Genomic DNA, 19365 nt, shown 5'->3' on the forward strand with positions numbered 1-19365 from the left:
TGTAGACAATGGACATATGGACACCAAGGGGGGAAAACTGCGGTGAGGTGGGGATGGTGGTGTGCTGAATTGGGCGATTGGGATTGACATGTATACACTGATGTGTATAAAATTGATGCCTAATAAGAACCTGCAGTATAAAAAAACAAACAAAACAACTAATACTAAACTTTCATTGGGTTATTTGTATGGAAATATGTTAGTATAAATGTTTCAGACATTACATGAAATTTCTAAAAATCTTATATTTGTATTTGTATGGAAATATGTATGGAAATATGTTAATATAAATGTTTCAGACATTACATGAAATTTCTAAAAATCTTATATTTGTATTTGTATGGAAATATGTATGGAAATATGTTAATATAAATGTTTCAGACATTATATGAAATTTCTAAAAATCTTATATGTTCTGGTATAATGGTATAAGTAATAATCCTCGTTATTACTTTAAAATGTATATCTCAGAAATAACTAATTTTCTTGTCAACTGCATTATTATGAACTTTCATCAAATCTTTAACCGTGGTCATTTTTAAGTCTTTTGTCATTTACAGACAGTTCTGGGTGTACTCTGATGATTTTGAAAATATGTTCCTATAAAAGGGTTTCATCTTCAAGAAATTCATGGAAAAGACTCTGACAAGTACAGGTTTCTGGTAACTGACTGTACTGCTGAACTGAATGAATAAGCATTTTCAGAACTCTAATGAAAAACTGATGAACTCATAAAAGTGCTAACAAAAAGATCAAGATGAAAAAAAAAATTAATTACATGGGACTGAGTGAACTGATAAGGATGAGTATAATTTTTGTGACTTTCTGTCTGAATTTAAAAAAAAAAAAATCCCACAAGGACTCAGAGGCAAAGAATATAGAAATCAATTTTCACTGCAAAGTAAAGGAGCTGTTACAGTGGAGGATTACTGGACTGAATGTCAATATTATGACATAGTATGAGTGTGTTTCATGTTTGGTAATTGCAATCATTGTTGCTTTTGTTGTGGTCATCCATGTACAATGCTTGGTGTCAGTCTATTTATCTCTTGTAAAAATAAAATACAGTGTGTGTGTGTGTGTGTGTGTGTGTGAAAAAAAAAAATCCCCTGGTAACTTATTTTCTGTAGGTGAGGCTGTAGAATGCAAATGTTCTGGGGCTACAAATTCTGAAAAAACTAGTTTTGGGGAAGTCCTTTGGGAGTTTGGGTGGGGGAGTTTGATGGCAGTACTGGTGCAGGGGGGTGGGTGTAGAAGAGGTAGAGGGGGAATTCCCAAGAAAAGGCCACCTGACACAGTTTAATCTTCTTTGAGAAGACTGCTTGGAGATTCCATACTGGACCCCACCTTCTATGTTCTTTCCTTCCTTCTCCCTCATCAGCCCAGTTGGTATATGCACAATTATTCCACAAGGCTGAGAAGGCTACACATCTTCTACTGTTTCCCAATAAAAGCCACTGGATGGGTCCTGCCCCCAAAATGTGGGCATATGAAAAGTTTAAAATCTCTACCAGAGCCAGCCAGTAGGGACTGGTAAAATAATGAGGGTGTCAGACACTGTCCCTTGCTGATCCTCAACACTGGTCAAACCTTTACCGCCATAAGTCTCCCTCAAAATACTGTGTAAAATTCCTGGGTTTTGGTTGCCCAGCCTACCCACACCAGGACTAAGCAGGTCAGGCCTGAACCTACACCCTTCCCACATTGAAAAGTTCAGCAACATAGATGGACTTGGAGAATATTATACTTATTTAAGTAAGCCAGAAAAAGACAAACACTCTATGATATTGATATGTGGTATCTTAAAAACAATACAAATGAATCTATATACAAAACAGAAACAGACTCACAGATATAGAAAACAAATGTATGGTTACCAAAGGGTAAAGGGGGTGAGGGACAAATTAGGAGGATGGGATTAACATATATACACCACTATGTATAAAATAGATAATCAACAAAGACCTATTGTATAGCACAGCAAACTATATTCAGTATCTTGTAATAACCTATAGTAGAAAGTAATCTCAAAATATATATCTAACTAAATCACTTTGATGTATAACTGAAACCAACATAATATTGTAAATCAACGATTCTTCAATAAAAAAGAAAACAATCCTATTTTCAATAGCATGAAAAAACAAAATACATAGACATAAACTTAACGAAGACGGCAAAAGACTCTTTGCTAAAATCTACAAAGCATTGCTGAAATAAATTAAGAAGAACAAACAGCCATAAAGACATCTGTGTTTGTGAATTGGAATACTCAATATAGTTAAAATGTATGTATTACCCAAAGCAATCTGAAGATCTAATACAATCACTATAAAAATTTAAAGGGCATGTTTCACAGAAATAGAAAAAATAATCCTAAAATTCATATGGAACAAAAAAGGACCCTGAAGAGCTAAAATAATCTTGAGAAAGAAGAACCTTACAATGTCTCATACATCCTAAGTTAAAACATATTACAAATCTACAGTAATCAAAACAGTCATTAGACCGGCAAAAAGATATATAGAACAATGAACAGAATAAAGAGTGCTGAAATTAACCCACATGTATAATCAATCTTCAGGAAGAGTTCCAACACTAGTCAATGAAGAGAGTCTCTTCAACATGAAACTGAGACCTAATCTTACACCACACACAAAAATAAAGGCAAAATTGATTAGAGACTTAAATGTAAGATTTGAAACTGTTGAACTTCTACAAGAAAATATAGGGTAAAAACCTCTGGATATTGGCTTTGGCAACCATGTCTTGGATATGGGACTGAGAGCACAGGGAATAAAAAGTAAAATAAACAAGTGGAACATACATCAAACTAAAAAAATTGGGGGTTCTAGTTTCAAAATATAAATTTTCAGGGGAAGAAGGAGAAAGAGACAAAGTTCATGCCAATGCACAATGGAATATTATAAAAAAAGGAAATCCTACCTTACAGTAGGTTATGACAACATGGAAGACATTATGTTAAATATAACCCAGATTCAGACAAATACTTCATAAGTGCACCTACATAAATAATCCAACGTAGTCAAACGCATAGGAGCAGATAGAAGAACGGTGCTTGCCACGGGCTGGGTAGAGTCAAGAGGATGAAATGGGAAGTTGTTGTTTGAAGAATACACAGTTTCAGTCAAGCAAAATGAAAAAGTTCTAGAGATCTGCTGTACAACAGTGTGTAGGTTAACAATAATGAACTATACCCTTGAAAATTTGTTGAGGGTAGATTACATGTTATTTTTTACCACAATACAATGAAATAAATTCTACTTTTATATTATCTATTTTAGTTGTCAACTGAAAGAACTGCACAATGTGAGAGCTGTGAGTTAAGTTTATTGGGGGCAAAATGAGGACTATAGCGTGGGATGCAGCATCTCAGAAAGCTCTGAGAAACCGCTCTGCAGAGGGAAGGGGGGAGCCAGGATATAGGTGATTTTAGTGAAGTGGGGTATGTGCAACCAAGCACACATATCAGTGGAAGATTGCTGCTAGTCACAAGGAGCAGATGTCCCTGTTAATAATTTTAGTGCCTTTCTAGACATGAGGAGATGTAAGATCTGGCCTTATAAAGTTTTCTCCTGAAAACATCTAACTATCTGAAGAACTGCTCTCCTAGTTTTTTCCCAGAGCACAGAGGGCCTCATTCCTGATCTCCACCCTGAACTCCTTTCAAGGGTGTTGAAGGTCAGAGACTGCAGTGGACAGTGATGTAATCCTTGTAGAGGCAGATGGTCAGTGACAACTTTTTGTCCACACATTTTACATTAAATACGTTATTTTGGGGACTTCCCTGGTGGTCCAGTGGTAAAGAATATGCCTTCCAATGCAGGGGATGTGAGTTCTATCCCTGGTCAGGGAACTAAGATCCCACAGGTCTTGGGGCAACTAAGCCCATGCACCAAAACTACTGAGCCCATGTGCCTCAACACGAGAGCCCTCATGCCGCAAACTACAGAGCCCATGCGCTCTGGAGCCCACACACCACAACTAGAGAGAGAAAACCCATGCACCACAACTAGAGAGAAGGTCGCATGCCTCAACGAAGATGCTGCGTGCTGCAACTAAGACCTGATGCAGCCAAAAATAAAGATAAATAAATAAAGTAAAAATTAAAAATAAATAGATAGATACACTATTTTTCTCATTTTACAGATGACGAAACTGCAACAGAGAGAAGTTGTGTCTTGCTCAAGCTCAAATAACTGGTGGTGGAACTGGAGGTATTTGAACCTCTTATGTGTTGTATTAACAGCAGAGACTCTGAAGTCAAATAGCACTGACAGTTACTCATGTGTGTGACCTTGGGCAAAAAGCTTAATCTCATGGTGACTGTTTGTAAAATGAATTTTTTCTCCCTCCTAGGAAATAAAATATTACACCTGTTTTCTAAAATTAAATAAATCAAGATGCTCAAAACATTAGCTGGCACTTAGCATTAAAGGCGTTATTTTCACTGGTCCTCTATAGCACAAGATATTGTAAGGTTTCTAAGTGTGAAAAGACCTAGTACATAATAGGGGCCTCATCAATAAAAATTGTAGTTGAGGGGTCTGAATGTACAGAATGCTTACTCACTTACTCGATCATTCTGCAACTATGTACTGAGGGACTTCTGCATGCTCACAGTTGAGGGGCATAGGGATACAATAATGTGGAAATCGGACAAAGCACTTGATATTAGACCTCAACCGTTAAAAGAAGTAATAATTGAGCTGAAACCTTGAATGAGAAGAAGATGCCATCCTCAACTAAATTTGAGGAGAAGGCTTTCTAGGAAGAAGGAACAACAACCTTGGCTTTTTCTCTTACTTAGATGTCTCTCTCTGTTTCTCTCCCTGCCTTCTCTGTCTCCATTACGTTCATGATTTCTGCCTCTGTCGTGTATATATGTAGATGCTACTCTCCCTTCGCCCCGGCTTCCCCATCCCCATGTCCTCAAGTCCATTCTCTACATCTGCGTCTTTATTCCTCTCCTGCCACTAGGTTCATCAGTACCTTTTTTTTTTTTTTTTTTGGAATCCGTATATACGCCTTAGCATACGGTATTTGTTTTTCTCTTTCTGACTTACTTCATCCTGTATGACAGATTCTAGGTCCATCCACCTCACTAAAAATAACTCCACTTCATTTCTTTTTATGGCTGAGTAATATTCCATTGTATATATGTGCCACATCTTCTTTATCCATTCATCTGTTGACGGACATTTAGGTTGGTTCCATGTCCTGGCTATTGTAAATAGAGCTGCAATGAACACCGTGGTACATGTCACTTTTTGAATTATGGTTTTCTCAGGGTATATAATCAACTAATTTAAATGCGCTAGAGGGGCATAGTGATGGAGGAGGAAAAGGAAGAGAAAGGTTGTAGATAGAAAGGAAGTGGGGGTAATCAAATACATTAAGTTAATACATTCATCAAGATGAAGGATGGAACCAGAACACACATGGCTCTAAATGTCATACTAATAGTGTCAGACTTTATCCAAAGGAGGATATAAAATCACAGAAGGGTTTATAGTAGGAAAGTAACCACAGCTTGAGCCCAGCTATACCATACATCAACTGAGTGACCTTTGGCAAGTCACTTGGTCTCTTCTAGAAAAAGGGGAATCGTGGTAGTACCTATACTAAATAGTAGCCAAGAGCCTTAAGTTCAGCTATAGTAATAAGAAATGCTGACATATATTGAGAGTGAACTCTATGTCTTAGTCACCATAGAGGTATTCTCTTATAGCTGTCTGTTGTTTCTATACTGCAGATACTTTACTTACTCCACATTACAAAAGGGAGCTAAAATTTAAATGTAGCACTTAAGATTCACTGAGCTCACATCCCGGCTGTATCACTTAAACTTATTTCATCACTGCTGAAATGTGAAGGATAATATGGTCTTCATCATCGTTTTGTAAAAACTTAAACAGGTAAAATATGAAAAACTTTTATAACATAAAGGTAATACATACATTTTAGATTGTGTTATTACCAGAGTTTACCAGTTTCCTGGGCTCAATAATGGACATCTCTGAGATAATGGCTCCTAGGTGACAGAAGGGGATTTTTCTGGTAGTATGTGGCATCAGTGATGGTGGTTTGGGATGTGACTAATGGTTAAGAGTGCTGGGGAGTGCTAAAAGGTCAGGAAAGTAAGTGAGTGATGAGTCTGTGAGGTAAGTAAAGGAGGGACTGTGAAGGAAAGGGTTTGTAATCTGTCACAAAAAAATGCACAGATTGTTAGTATACAGTTCAAATATATATATATTAAAAATGTAGTAGGTATACTATTTAAATATGCATGTGCATATTTATATAAATTATGTGTATATGTTTAGATATAAATATGTATTTGAGATATATATGTGTATGTACATTTATACATACATCTACCTCTGTCAAGCTATAGGATATTTCATTATACTTGTTTGGTATTTTAATCCCCATAAATTACCTTACTCCTTGCTTTAGACAACAACTAATCAGTTTTCCATCACAATACTCTTTATTAGAGGTTTATTTCAAAAGTATCATATACTGTATTCTCTTTTGCCGATGCCGTCACTCAGCATCTTTTTGAGTTTAATTTATTTGGCATCCATATTGCTTTCCTTTTTGTTGCTGAAGAGCATTCTTTTGTGTGGATATATCTTCTGTATATCACCTACCTGTTGATGGACATTTAATTATTTTCTATTTTGGCCTGTTATGAATAAACTACAATGAACATATCTGAATATGTCTTTCTTTTCACTCCTTTGATGTATGTATTTAGCGATGAAATGGTGGGTAATAAAGTGTATGTTTCATTTTATGAAAAAATTTGAAAATGTTTTCCAAATTTTAATACTAAGGTATGGTTCAAACTAACACAAACGTTAACCATTTAAAGAGTACAATTTAGTGATGTTTCATACGCATCGTTGCAATGTTGTGCAGAAATCACTTCTATCTAGTTTTAAACATTTTCATCACCCCAGATGAAAATCTAACACTCACTCTCCTTTTTCATTTTCTGCTATCCATGGCAGTCGGTAATTTGCTGTCTCTATGGATTTATCTATCCTAGATATTTCATATAAGCGAAATCATACAATATGTGACTTTTTGTGTCTCTTTCCCATAGTATGTTTTTCAGGTTGATCAGTCCTGTATCAGTCAATCAGGCTTCCCTTTTCTCTACATCCTCCAAATATTTGTTTCTTGTCTTTCCAGTAATAGTCATTCTAACAGGTGAGAAGTAATATGTCATTGTGGTTTTGATTTGCACTTCCCTGATGATTAGTAATGTTGAATATCTTTTCATATATCTGTTGGCCATCTGTATGTCTTCTCTGGAAAAATGTCTGCTCAATTCCTTGACCTGTTTCTTAATCATGTTATTGTTATTTTTGCTACTGAGATTTTGGAGTTCCTTAACAATTTTGGATACTAGCACTTTATCGTATACATACATAGTCTCTAATTCTGTAGATTGTCTTTTCAATTGTTCTTTCCTTTGCTATGCAGAAACTTTTCAGTTTGACAAAATTGCATTTGTTTATTTTTTTTGCCTGTTCTTTTTCTTTCATAATTAAAAAATCATTGCCAGGGCCAGTATATCAAAAAACTTTCCCCATGTTTTCTTCTAGGAGTTTGACACTTTTAGGTCTTACATTTAAGTCTGTAGTGTATTTTTCCTCAGCTTTATTGAGATGTAATTGACAAATAACCCTGTGTAAGTTTCAGGTACAATATCATGACTTGATATATGTATATATTGTGAAATGGTTATCAGATTAAGGTGAGTTAACACATCCACCACCTCAGATAATTCCTTTACTTGTATGCTGAGAACATTTAAGATGTAATCATTTAGAAATTTTCAAGTATACAGCAAAGAGTTGTTAACTGGAGTTGCTATGTTATACATTAGAACCCCAGGAATTACATATCTTATAACATACATAAAGAAATTTGGACCCCTTTGACCAACATTTCCCTATCCCCTCATGCCACCAGAACCTGTCAACCACACATCCACTCTCTCTATGACTGGCATTTTAGATTCCATATACTAGTTAAATCATGTAATATTTGCTTTTATCTGTCTGACGTTTCATTTAACGTAATGACCACAAGGTTTATCCATGTCACAAACCCAGGATTTCCTTGTTTTTTATGGCTGACTATATGTATGTATACATTAATTCCACTTCCAGGTACTTATGCAAAATAAGTGAAATCACTATCTTGAAGACATGTCAGCAGCCCCATATTCTTATTCACAATAGTCAAGATGTGAAAGCTACCTGTATTTTGTTAGATGAATTGATAAAGGAAAATATATATATATATATATATATATATATACACACACATACAATATATAGTCATTTGTATGTCTTCTTTGGAAAAATACCGATTCACCTCCTCTGACCATTTAATAATTGAATTATTTATTTTTTGCTATCAAATTGTATGAGTTCCTTAGATATTTTAGTTATTAACCCCTTATCTGATGCATAGTTAGAAAATATTTTCTCCCATTCTGAAAGATGTCTCTTCTTTTTGTTGGCTGTCCCTTTTGATATGCAGAAGGTTTTTAGTTTAATTTCGTAGTTTCACTTGTTCATTTTTTGCTTTTATTGTTTATGCTTTAGGAGTCATAGCCAACAGAAAAAAAAAAGAAATGAAAAAGAAAAACTGTTGTCAGGACCAAAGTCAACAAAATTTCTTACTTAAGTCTTTAATCTATTTCACAGAATGGTCTAAGATAGGGATCCAATTTCATTCTTTTGCATGTGAATATCCAGTTTTCCTAACACCATTTAGTGAAAAGATCAGGTAATTTTGGTTCCTTGTCAAATGTTACTTGACTATTTATGCATGAATTTATTTCTGGGCCCTCAATTCTGTCCTATTGGTGTACTGTCTGTTTTTATGCCAGTACCTCACCATTTTGATCACTATAACTTTGTAGTGTAGTTTGAAAAGAAAGTGTGGTGCTCCAGCTTTGTTCTTCTTACTCAGTATTTCTTCAGCTATTCAGGGTCTTTTGGGGTTCCATATGAATTTTAAGATTATTTTTCTACTTCTTTGAAACATGCCATTGAAATTTTGATAGAGATTGCATTTAATCCATAGATGGCTTTGGTAGTATGGACATTTTAACAAAATGAATCCTTCTAACACATAAAACAGAGTATCTTTTCATTTTCTGTGTTTGCTTTCATTTCTTTCATCAGTTTTTTCATCAGCTTTTTATTTTTAACATCTTATTGGAGTATAATTGCTTTACAATGGTGTGTTAGTTTCTGCTTTATAACAAAGTGACTCAGTTATACATATACAAATGTTCCAATATCTCTTCCCTCTTGCATCTCCCTTCCTCCAACCCTCCCTATCCCACCACTCTAGGTGGTCACAAAGCACAGAGCTGATTTCTCTGTGCTATGCGATATCTTCCCACTAGCTATCTATTTTACGTTTGGTAGTGTATATATGCCCATGCCTCTCTCTCACTTTGTCACACCTTACCCTTCCCCCTCCCCATATCCGCAAGTCCATTCTCTAGTAGGTCTATGTTTTGATTTCCGTCTTGCCACTAGTTTCTTCATGACCTTTTTTTCCCCCTTAGATTCCATATATATGTGTTAGCATACTGTATTTGTTTTTCTCTTTCTGACTTACTTCACTCTGTATGACAGACTCTAACTCCATCCACCTCACTACAAATAACTCCACTTCATTTTTTTTTATGGCTGAGTAATATTCCATTGTATATATGTGCCATATCTTCTTTATCCATTCATCTGATGATGGACATTTAGGTTGCTTCCATGTCCTGGCTATTGTAAACAGAGTTGCAATGAACATTTTGGTACATGACTCTTTTTGAATTAAGGTTTTCTCAGGGTATATACCCAGTAGTGGGACTGCTGGGTCATATGGCACTTCTATTTTTAATTTTTTAAGGAACCTCCATACTGTTCTCCATAGTGGCTGTATCAATTTACATTCCCACAAACAGTGCAAGAGTGTTCCCTTTTCTCCACACCCTCTCCAGCATTTATTGTTTCTAGATTTTTTGATGCTGGCCATTCTGACCGTTGTGAGATGATATCTCATTGTAGTTCTGATTTGCATTTCTCTAATGATTAATGATGTTGAGCATTCTTTCATGTCTTTGTCGGCAATCTGTATATCTTCTTTGGAGAAATATCTATTTAGGTCTTCTGCCCATTTTTGGGTTGGGTTGTTTGTTTGTTTTTGTTATGGACCTTCATGAGCTGCTTGTAAATTTTGGAGATGAATCCTTTGTCAGTTGCTTCATTTGCAAATATTTTCTCCCATTCTGAGGGTTGTCTTTTGGTCTTCTTTATGGTTTCCTTTGCTGTGCAAAAGCTTTTAAGTTTCATTAGGTCCCATTTGTTTATTTTTGTTTTTATTTCCATTTCTCTAGGAGCTGGGTCAAAAAGAATTCTTACTGTGATTTATGTCATATAGTGTTCTGCCTATGTTTTCCTCTAAGAGTTTGATACTGTCTGGCCTTTCATTTAGGTCTTATCTATTTTGAGTTTATTTTTGTGTATGGTGTTAAGGAGTGTTATAATTTCATAATTTTACATGTACCTGTCCAGTTCTCCCAGCACCACTTATTAAAGAGGCTGTCTTTTCTCCACTGTATATGCTTGCCTCCTTTATCAAAGATAAGGTGACCATATGCGCATGGGTTTATCTCTGGGCTTTCTATCCTGTTCCATTGATCTATGTTTCTGTTTTTGTGTCAATACCATACTGTCTTGATTCCTGTAGCTTTGTAGTATAGTCTGAAGTCAGGGAGCCTGATTGCTCCTGCTCAATTTTTCTTTCTCAAGATTGCTTTGGCTATTCGGGGTCCTTTGTTCTTCCATACAAATTGGGAAATTTTTTGTTCTAGTTCTGTGAAAAATGCCAGTGGTAGTTTGATAGGGATTGCATTGAATCTGTAGATTACTTTGGGTAGTAAAGTCATTTTCACAATATTGATTCTTCCAATCCAAGAACATGGTATAGCTCTCCATCTATTTGTATCATCTTTAATTTATTTCATCAGTGTCTTATCATTTTCTGCATACAGGTCTTTTGTCTCCTTAGGTAGGTTTATTCCTAGATATTTTATTCTTTTTGTTGCAATGGTAAATGGGAGTGTTTTCTTAATTTCATTTTCAGATTTTTCATCATTAGTGTATAGGAATGCAAGAGATTTCTGTGCATTAATTTTGTATCTTGCTACTTTCCCAAAATCATTGATTAGCTCCAATAGTTTTCTGGTAGCATCTTTAGTATTCTCTATGTATAGTATCATGTCATCTGCAAACAGTGACAGATTTACACCTTCCTTTCTGATTTGGATTCCTTTTATTTCTTTTTCTTCTCTGATTGCTGTGGCTAACACGTCCAAAACTATGTTGAATAATAGTGGTGGTAGTGGGCAACCTTGTCTTCTTCCTGATCTTAGTGGAAATGGTGTCAGTTTTTCACCATTGAGGACGAAGTTGGCTGTGGGTTTGTCATATATGGCCTTTATTATGTTGAGGAAAGCTCCCTCTATGCCTACTTTCTGCAGGGCCTTTATCATAAATGTGTGTTCAATTTTGTCAAAAGCTTTCTGTGCATCTGTTGAGATGATCATATGGTTTTTCTCCTACAATTTGTTAATATGGTGTATCACGTTGATTGATTTGTGTATATTGAAGAATCCTTGCATTCCTGGAATAAACCCCACTGGATCATGGTGTATGATCCTTTTAATGTGCTTTTGGATTCTGTTTGCTAGTATTTTGTTGAGGATTTTTGCATCTATGTTCATCAGTGATATTGGCCTGAAGTTTTCTTTCTTTGTGACATCTTTTTCTGGTTTTGGTATCAGAGTGATGGTGGCCTCGTAGAATGCGTTGGGGAGTGTTCCTCCCTCTGCAATATTTCGGAAGAGTTTGAGAAGGATAGGTGTTAGCTCTTCTCTAAATGTGTGATAGAATTCGCCTTGAAGCCATGTGGTCCTGGGCTTTTGTTTGTTGGAAGATTTTTTATCACAGTTCCAATTTCAGTGCTTGTGATTGGTCTGTTCCTATTTTCTATTTTTTCCTGGTTCAGTCTCGGCAGGTTGTGTATTTCTAAGAATTTGTCCATTTCTTCCAGGTTGTCCATTTTATTGGCATAGAGGTGCTTCTAGTAATTTCTCATGATCGTTTTTATTTCTGCCATGTCCATTGTTACTTCTCCTTTTTCATTTCTAATTCTATTGATTTGAGTCTTCTCCCTTTTTTTCTTGATGAGACTGGCTAATGGTTTATCAATTTTGTTTAACTTCTCAAAGAACCAGCTTTTAATTTCATTGATCTTTGCTATTGTTGCCTTCATTTCTTTTTCATTTATTTCTGATCTGATCTTTATGATTTCTTTCCTGCTGCTAACTTTGAGGTTTTTTGTTCTTCTTTCTCTAATTGCTTTAGGTGCAAGGTCAGGTTGTTTATTCGAGATGTTTCCTGTTTCTTGAGGTAGGCTTGTATTGCTGTAAACTTCCCTCTTAGAACTGCTTTTGCTGCATCTCATAAATTTTGGGTCGTCGTGTCTCCATTGTCATTTGTTTCTAGGTATTTTTTGAATTCCCCTTTGATTTCTTCAGTGATCATTTTGTTATAAATATTTTTAAGTATTCAAACGGTTCACCTCCTTGTTTGTTTATTTCTCAGTATTTATTCTTTTATATGCTATTATAAATAGGATTGTTTTCTTAAATTCATTTTTAAATAATTTGTTGTAATAAATTAGGTAACATAATGTAATGATTTTCCTAAGTTTGTTTAAATCATAGAAATTTGCTGAATTTTTTTATTAGTTCTAAAAGGTGCTTTTTTTTCCCCTGGAGTCCTTAGAATTTCTACATATCTTACTTTAATGCTTCTGTTTTCAGTTCTGTGCTCCACCTGGGTGCTGTAATCTGTCACCTGGATCAGAGAGCTCACATGAAGGTATTTTTGTCCATATATGATTGTCAAAATAATGTTTCTGTGGGGGGACGAAAACTGGAACACTGTCATCTTGCTCATCCCTCCCATTTTTTTTCTACTTTAATTTTGACTTTCATCTCTAATTATAAATGAAGTTGAACATTATTGTAAACATTTAAGGGCTCTTTTTATGTTCCTTTTATTTTGGGAAAGTCTCTGTTCATGGATCCTTCAATTTTTTGTTAAATTTTCATCATTTTCATTCACATTTTAAGAATTCTTTATATATATTATACATAGGAATAATATATATAGATATTACAAATATTTTGTCCCTTCCTCTCAGTTGTCTTTTAAATTTAAAAAAAATGAAATTTCATACATGCAAAATTCAGTGGTTTTGATGTGTAGTTTTATATATCTCATACATGTGTTAATTCCTATAATCTCTGCTACCAGCAAAGACAGCTTACAAAAATATTCCAATACCACAGAAAATTCTGCTGTGCTTCCTCTTTGTATTCAGATTCCCTCTCCTCATGCCTAAATCCTGAGTTATTCACTCTTTATATATTTTTACTTTTTCTAGAATGTTGTATAAATAAAATCATACAGTATATAACCTCTGAGACTGATTTTTTCATGATTAATCTGAGGTATATTCACATTGTTGTACATATCAATAGTTCATTCCTTTTAATACTGAACAGTGTCCTCTTAAGAAAATATACCACAGTTTTGCTTTTATACTTCAAAGGAGATTTGAACTGTTTCCAGTTTTTGGTGATTATGAATACAGTTTACATAAACATTTATGTGCAGCTTTTATGTAAAAGTAAATTTAATACCTGTGGGATAAATAATTAAAACTGGGAATGTTGAATCAAATCATTAACCTTGTAATTACAAGGAGTAATTGTCAATGTAAATTGTAAAGGTATGATTATGAAAGGAGATAAATATGTTAGCCTGACTACAGTAATCATTTCACTATGTATGTATATCAAATTGTCATATACACCTAAAATATATACAACTCATTTTCTTAAAAAAAAGTCAGGGAAAGATTATCTCTGTAGTACAGGATGGGAAGGCAGTTTAAGAGGGGGACAGGAGAGTTTTTAATATCAGGTGACATTTTTCTTAACAAATGTTAACTATTTTTTTAAGCTGAACCTACATGTTTCCTGTATGTTTTGAATGTGTGGTGTATTTTAAAGTAAAGAAGCAAAATTAAAAGGCAAATTTCAGGAGGACCTTCAAGATGGCAGAGGAGTAAGACATGGAGATCAACTTTCTCCCCACAAGTACATCAAAAATACAACTATATGTGGAACAACTCCTACAGAACACCTACTGAACACTGGCAGAAGACCTCAGACTTCCCAAAAGGCAAGAAACTCCCCACATTCCTGGGTAGGGCAAAAGAAAAAATAAAAAACAGAGACAAAAGAATATGGATGGCACCTATACCTCTGGGAGGGAGCTGTGAAGGAGGAAACATTTCCACACACTAGGAAGACGGAAGACTCTTCACTGGTGGAGACAGTGGGGTGGTGGCAGGGAAGTTTCGGAGCCACGGAGGAGAGCGCAGCAACAGGGGTGCGGAGGGCAAAGTGGAGAGATTCCCGCACAGAAGGTCGCTGCCGACCAGCACTCACCAGCCTGAGAGGCTTGTCTGCTCACCCACTGGGGCGGGTGGGGGCTGGGAGCTGAGGCTCGGGCTTCGGTCGGATCACAGGGAGAGGACTGGGGTTGGCAGCGTGAACACAGCCTGAAGGGGGATAGTGCACCACAGTTAGCCAGGAGGGAGTCCGGGAAAAAGTCTTGACCTGCCTAAGAGGCAAGAGACGATTGTTTCCGGATGCATGAGGAGAGGGGATTCAGAGCACCACCTAAACGAGCTTCAGAGACAGGCGTGAGATGCGGTTATTAGTGAGGACACCAGAGAAGGGCATGAAACACTAAGGCTGCTGCTGCAGCCACCAAGAATCTAGTGTGCAAGCACAGGTCACTATCCACAACTCCTCTCCTGGGAGCCTGTGCAGCCTGCCACCGCCAGGGTCCCATGATCCAGGGACAACTTTCCTGGGAGAACACAGGGCACGCCTCAGGCTGTTGCAATGTCATGCCGGCCTCTGCCACCCAGCCTCGTGCCACATTCCATACCCCTCCCTCCCCACGGCCTGAGTGAGCCAGAGCCCACTAATCGGCTGCTCCTTTAACCCCCTCCAGTCTGGGTAAAGAACAGATGCCAAAGGGCGACCTACATGCAGATGTGGGACCAAATTCAAAGCTGAACCCTAGGAGCTGTGCGAACAAAAAAGATAAAGGGAAATCTTTCATGTAGCCTCAGGAGCAGTGGATTAAATCCCCACAATCAACTTGATGTACCCTACATCTGTGGAATACCTGAACATACAACAAATCATCCCAAAATTGAGGTGGTGGACTTTGGGAGAAACTATAGACTTGGGGTTTTCTGTATGCAACTGAGTGGTTTCTGATTTTTATGTTCATCTTAGTTTAGTTTTAGCAATTGTTATCATAGGTGGATTTGTTTATTGGTTTTGTTACTCTCTTCTCTTTTTTTTATTACTATTTATATTATAATAATATTTTTTATATTTAAAACTTTTTCTATTTGAATAACTTTATTTATTTTATTTTATTTTTTCTTTCTTTTTTTTTTTTTCTCCATTTTCTACTGAGCCATGTGGCTGACAGGTTCTTGCTGCTCCAGTCAGGTGTCTAGGCTGAGACTCTGAGGTGGGAGAGCCAGGTACAGGATACTGGACCACCAGAGACCTCCCAGCCCCAAGTAATATCAATCAGTGGGAGCTCTCTCAGAGATCTCTGTCTTAACACTAAGACCCAACTCCACTCAAAGACCAGCAAGCTCCAGAACTGGACACCCCATGCCAAACTACTAGCAAGAGAGGAACACAACCACCCATTAGCAGAGAGGCTGCCTAAAATCATAAGTTCACAGACACCCCAAACCACACCACCGGACTCAGTCCTGACCACCAAGAAGACAAGATCCAGCCTCATCCATCAGAACACAGGCACCAGTCCCCTCCACCAGGAAACCTACACAACCCATTGAACCACCTTACCCACCAGTGGCAGACACCAAAAACAATGGGAATTACAAACCTGCAGCCTGCATAAAGGAGATCCAATACACTGTAAGTTAAACAAAATGAGAAGACAGAGAAATATGCAGCAGTTGAAGGAGCAAGATAAAAACGCACCACACCAAACAAATGAAGAGGAAATAGGCAGTCTACATGAAAGAGAATTCAGAGTAATTGAGAGTAAAAATGATCCAAAATCTTGGAAATAGAATGGAGTAAATACAAGAAAGTTTTAACAAGGACCTAGAAGAAATAAAGAGCAAACAAGCAATGATGAACAATGCAATACATGAAATTAGAAAATCTCTAGAAGGAATCAGTAGCAGAATCACTGAGGCAGAAGAATGGATAAGGGACCTGGAAGATAAAATAGTGGAAATAACTACCACAGAGAAAAATAAATTTAAAAAGAATGAAAAGAATTGAGGACAGTCTTAGAGACCTCTGTGACAACATTAAACGCAACAACATTCGAATTATAGGGGTCCCAGAAAAAGAAGAGAATAAAAAGGGGGGACTGAGATGATTTTTGAAGAGAGTATAGTTCAAAACTTCCCTAATATGGGAAAAGAAATAGTCAGTCAAGTCCAGAAAGTGCAGAGTCCCATACAGGATAAATCCAAGGAGAAACACACTGAGACAGATATTAATCAAACTATCAAAAATTAAATACAAAGAAAAAGTATTAAAAGGAGAAAGGGAACAGCAACCAATAACATACAAGGGAATCCCCATAAGTATAATAGCTGATCTTTCAGCAGAGCCTGTGCAAGCCAGAAGGAAGTAGCAGGACATATTTAAAGGGATGAAAGGGAAAAACCTACAACAAGGATTACTCTACACAGCAAGGATCTCATTCAGATTCTAAGGAGAAATTAAAATCTTTACAGAGAAGCAAAAGCTAAGCAAATTCAGCACCACAAAACCAACTTTACAACAAATGCTAAAGGAACTTCTCTAGGCAGAAAACACAAGAAAAGGAAAAGATCTACAATAACAAACTCAAAACAATTAAGAAAATACTAATAGGAACATACATATCGATAATTACCTTAAATGTAAATGGATTAAATGCTACCATGAAAGGACATAGACTGGCTGAATGTATACAAAAACAAGACCTATATATATGCTGTCTACAAGAGACCCACTTCAGACCTAGGGACACATACAGACTGAAAGTGAGGGGATGGAAAAAGATATTCCATGCAAATGGAAATCAAAGGAAAGCTGGAGTAGCAATTCTCATAGCAGACAAAATAGACTTTAAAATGAAGATTATTACAAGAGACAAAGAAGGACACTACATAATGATCACGGGATCAATCCAAGAAGAAGATATAACAATTGTAAATATTTATGCACCCAGCATAGGATCACCTCAATACATAAGGCAAATGATAACAACCATAAAAGGGGAAATTGACAGTAACACAATCATAATAGGGGACTGTAACACCCCACTTTCACCAATGGACAGATCATCCAAAATGAAAATAAATAAGGAAACACAAGCTTTAAATGATACATTAAACAAGATGGACTTAGTCAATATTTATAGGACATTCTATCCAAAAACAACAGAATACACTTTCTTCTCAAGTGCTCATGGAATATTCTCCAGGATAGATCATATCTTGGGTCACAAATCAAGTGTTTAAGAAAATTTTAATCATATCAAGGATCTTTTCCCAGCACAACGTTATGAGACTAGACATCAATTACAGGAAAAAAAACTGTAAAAAGTACTAATCATGGAGGCTAAACAATACGCTACTAAATAACCGAGAGATCACTGAAGAAGTCAAAGAGGAAATCAAAAAATACCTAGAAACAAATGACAATGAAAACACGATGACCCAAAACCTATGGGATGCAGCAAAAGCAGTTCCAAGAGGAAAGTTTATCACAATACAATCCTCCCTCAAGAAACAAGAAACATCTCAAATAAACAACCTAACCTTACACCTAAAGCAATTAGAGAAAGAAGAACAAAAACCCCCAAAGTTAGCAGCAGGAAAGAAATCATAAATATCAGATCAGAAATAAATGAAAAAGAAATTAAGGAAATGATAGCAAAGATCAATAAAACTAGCAGCTAGTTCTTTGAAAAGGTAAATAAAATTGATAAACCATTAGCCAGACTCATCAAAAAAAAAAAAGGGAAAAGACTTATACCAACAGAATTAGAAATGAAAAGGAGAAGTTACAACTGACATTGCAGAAATACAAAGGATCATGAGAGATTGCTACAAGCAACTCTATGCCAATAAAATGGACAACCTGGAAGAAATGAACAAATTCTTAGAAATGCACAACCTTCCGAGACTCAACCAGGAAGAAACAGAAATTATAAACAGACCAATCACAAGCACTGATATTGAAACCATGGTTAAAAATCTTCCAGAAAACAAACAAACAAAAAGAATATGCTGTCTACAAGAGCCATTTTAACTTTAAGGACACACGTAAGCTGAAAGTGAGGGAATAGAAAATGATAGTCCAAACAGCTTCCAAACAAGAGCAGGACTGGCTCTCCCAATCTCAGGCAATACAGACTTTCAGTCAAAATAGTTCACAAGAGATAAAAAAGGTCACTGTACAGTGATAATGGGTCAATTTTTCAAGAGGATATAATAATTGTAAATATATATGTACTCAACATTGAAGGATTAAATAAATATTTAAATCAACCAATAACAGATCTGAAAGGAGAAATCAACAGTAAAAATAATAATAGTAAGGAACTATATTATCCCACTTTCTACATTAGAAAATTAATAAAGACACAGAATGGACCTAATAAACTTATATAGAACTTCCATCCAACAGTACCGGAATACACACTCTTCCTAAGTGCTGATGGAACATTCCCCAGGATAGACCCTGTCTTGGGACATAAAGCAAGCCTTAACAAATTTAAGAAGATCAAAACCACAATGAGCATCTTTTTTGATCATAACGTTATGAAGCTAGATATCAATAACAAGAGAAAAACTGAAAAATTCCTAATATGTAAAATTATACAGCACACACTGGAAAAATCAATGGGTCAAAGAAGAAGTCAAAAGGTAAATCTGAAACTACCTTCAGATAAACAAAAAATGACAACATACCAAAACTTTGGGGATGTAGCAAAATCAGTCTAAGGAATGAATTCCTTTTTAGCAATAATAAATTCTTACATTAAGAGAAAAGAATGATCTAAAACAAACGACTTATCCTTATACCTGAGGGACTAG

The sequence above is a fragment of the Eschrichtius robustus genome, chromosome Y (genome assembly GCF_028021215.1).
Source record: "Eschrichtius robustus isolate mEscRob2 chromosome Y, mEscRob2.pri, whole genome shotgun sequence".
Lineage (NCBI taxonomy): Eukaryota > Metazoa > Chordata > Mammalia > Artiodactyla > Eschrichtiidae > Eschrichtius > Eschrichtius robustus.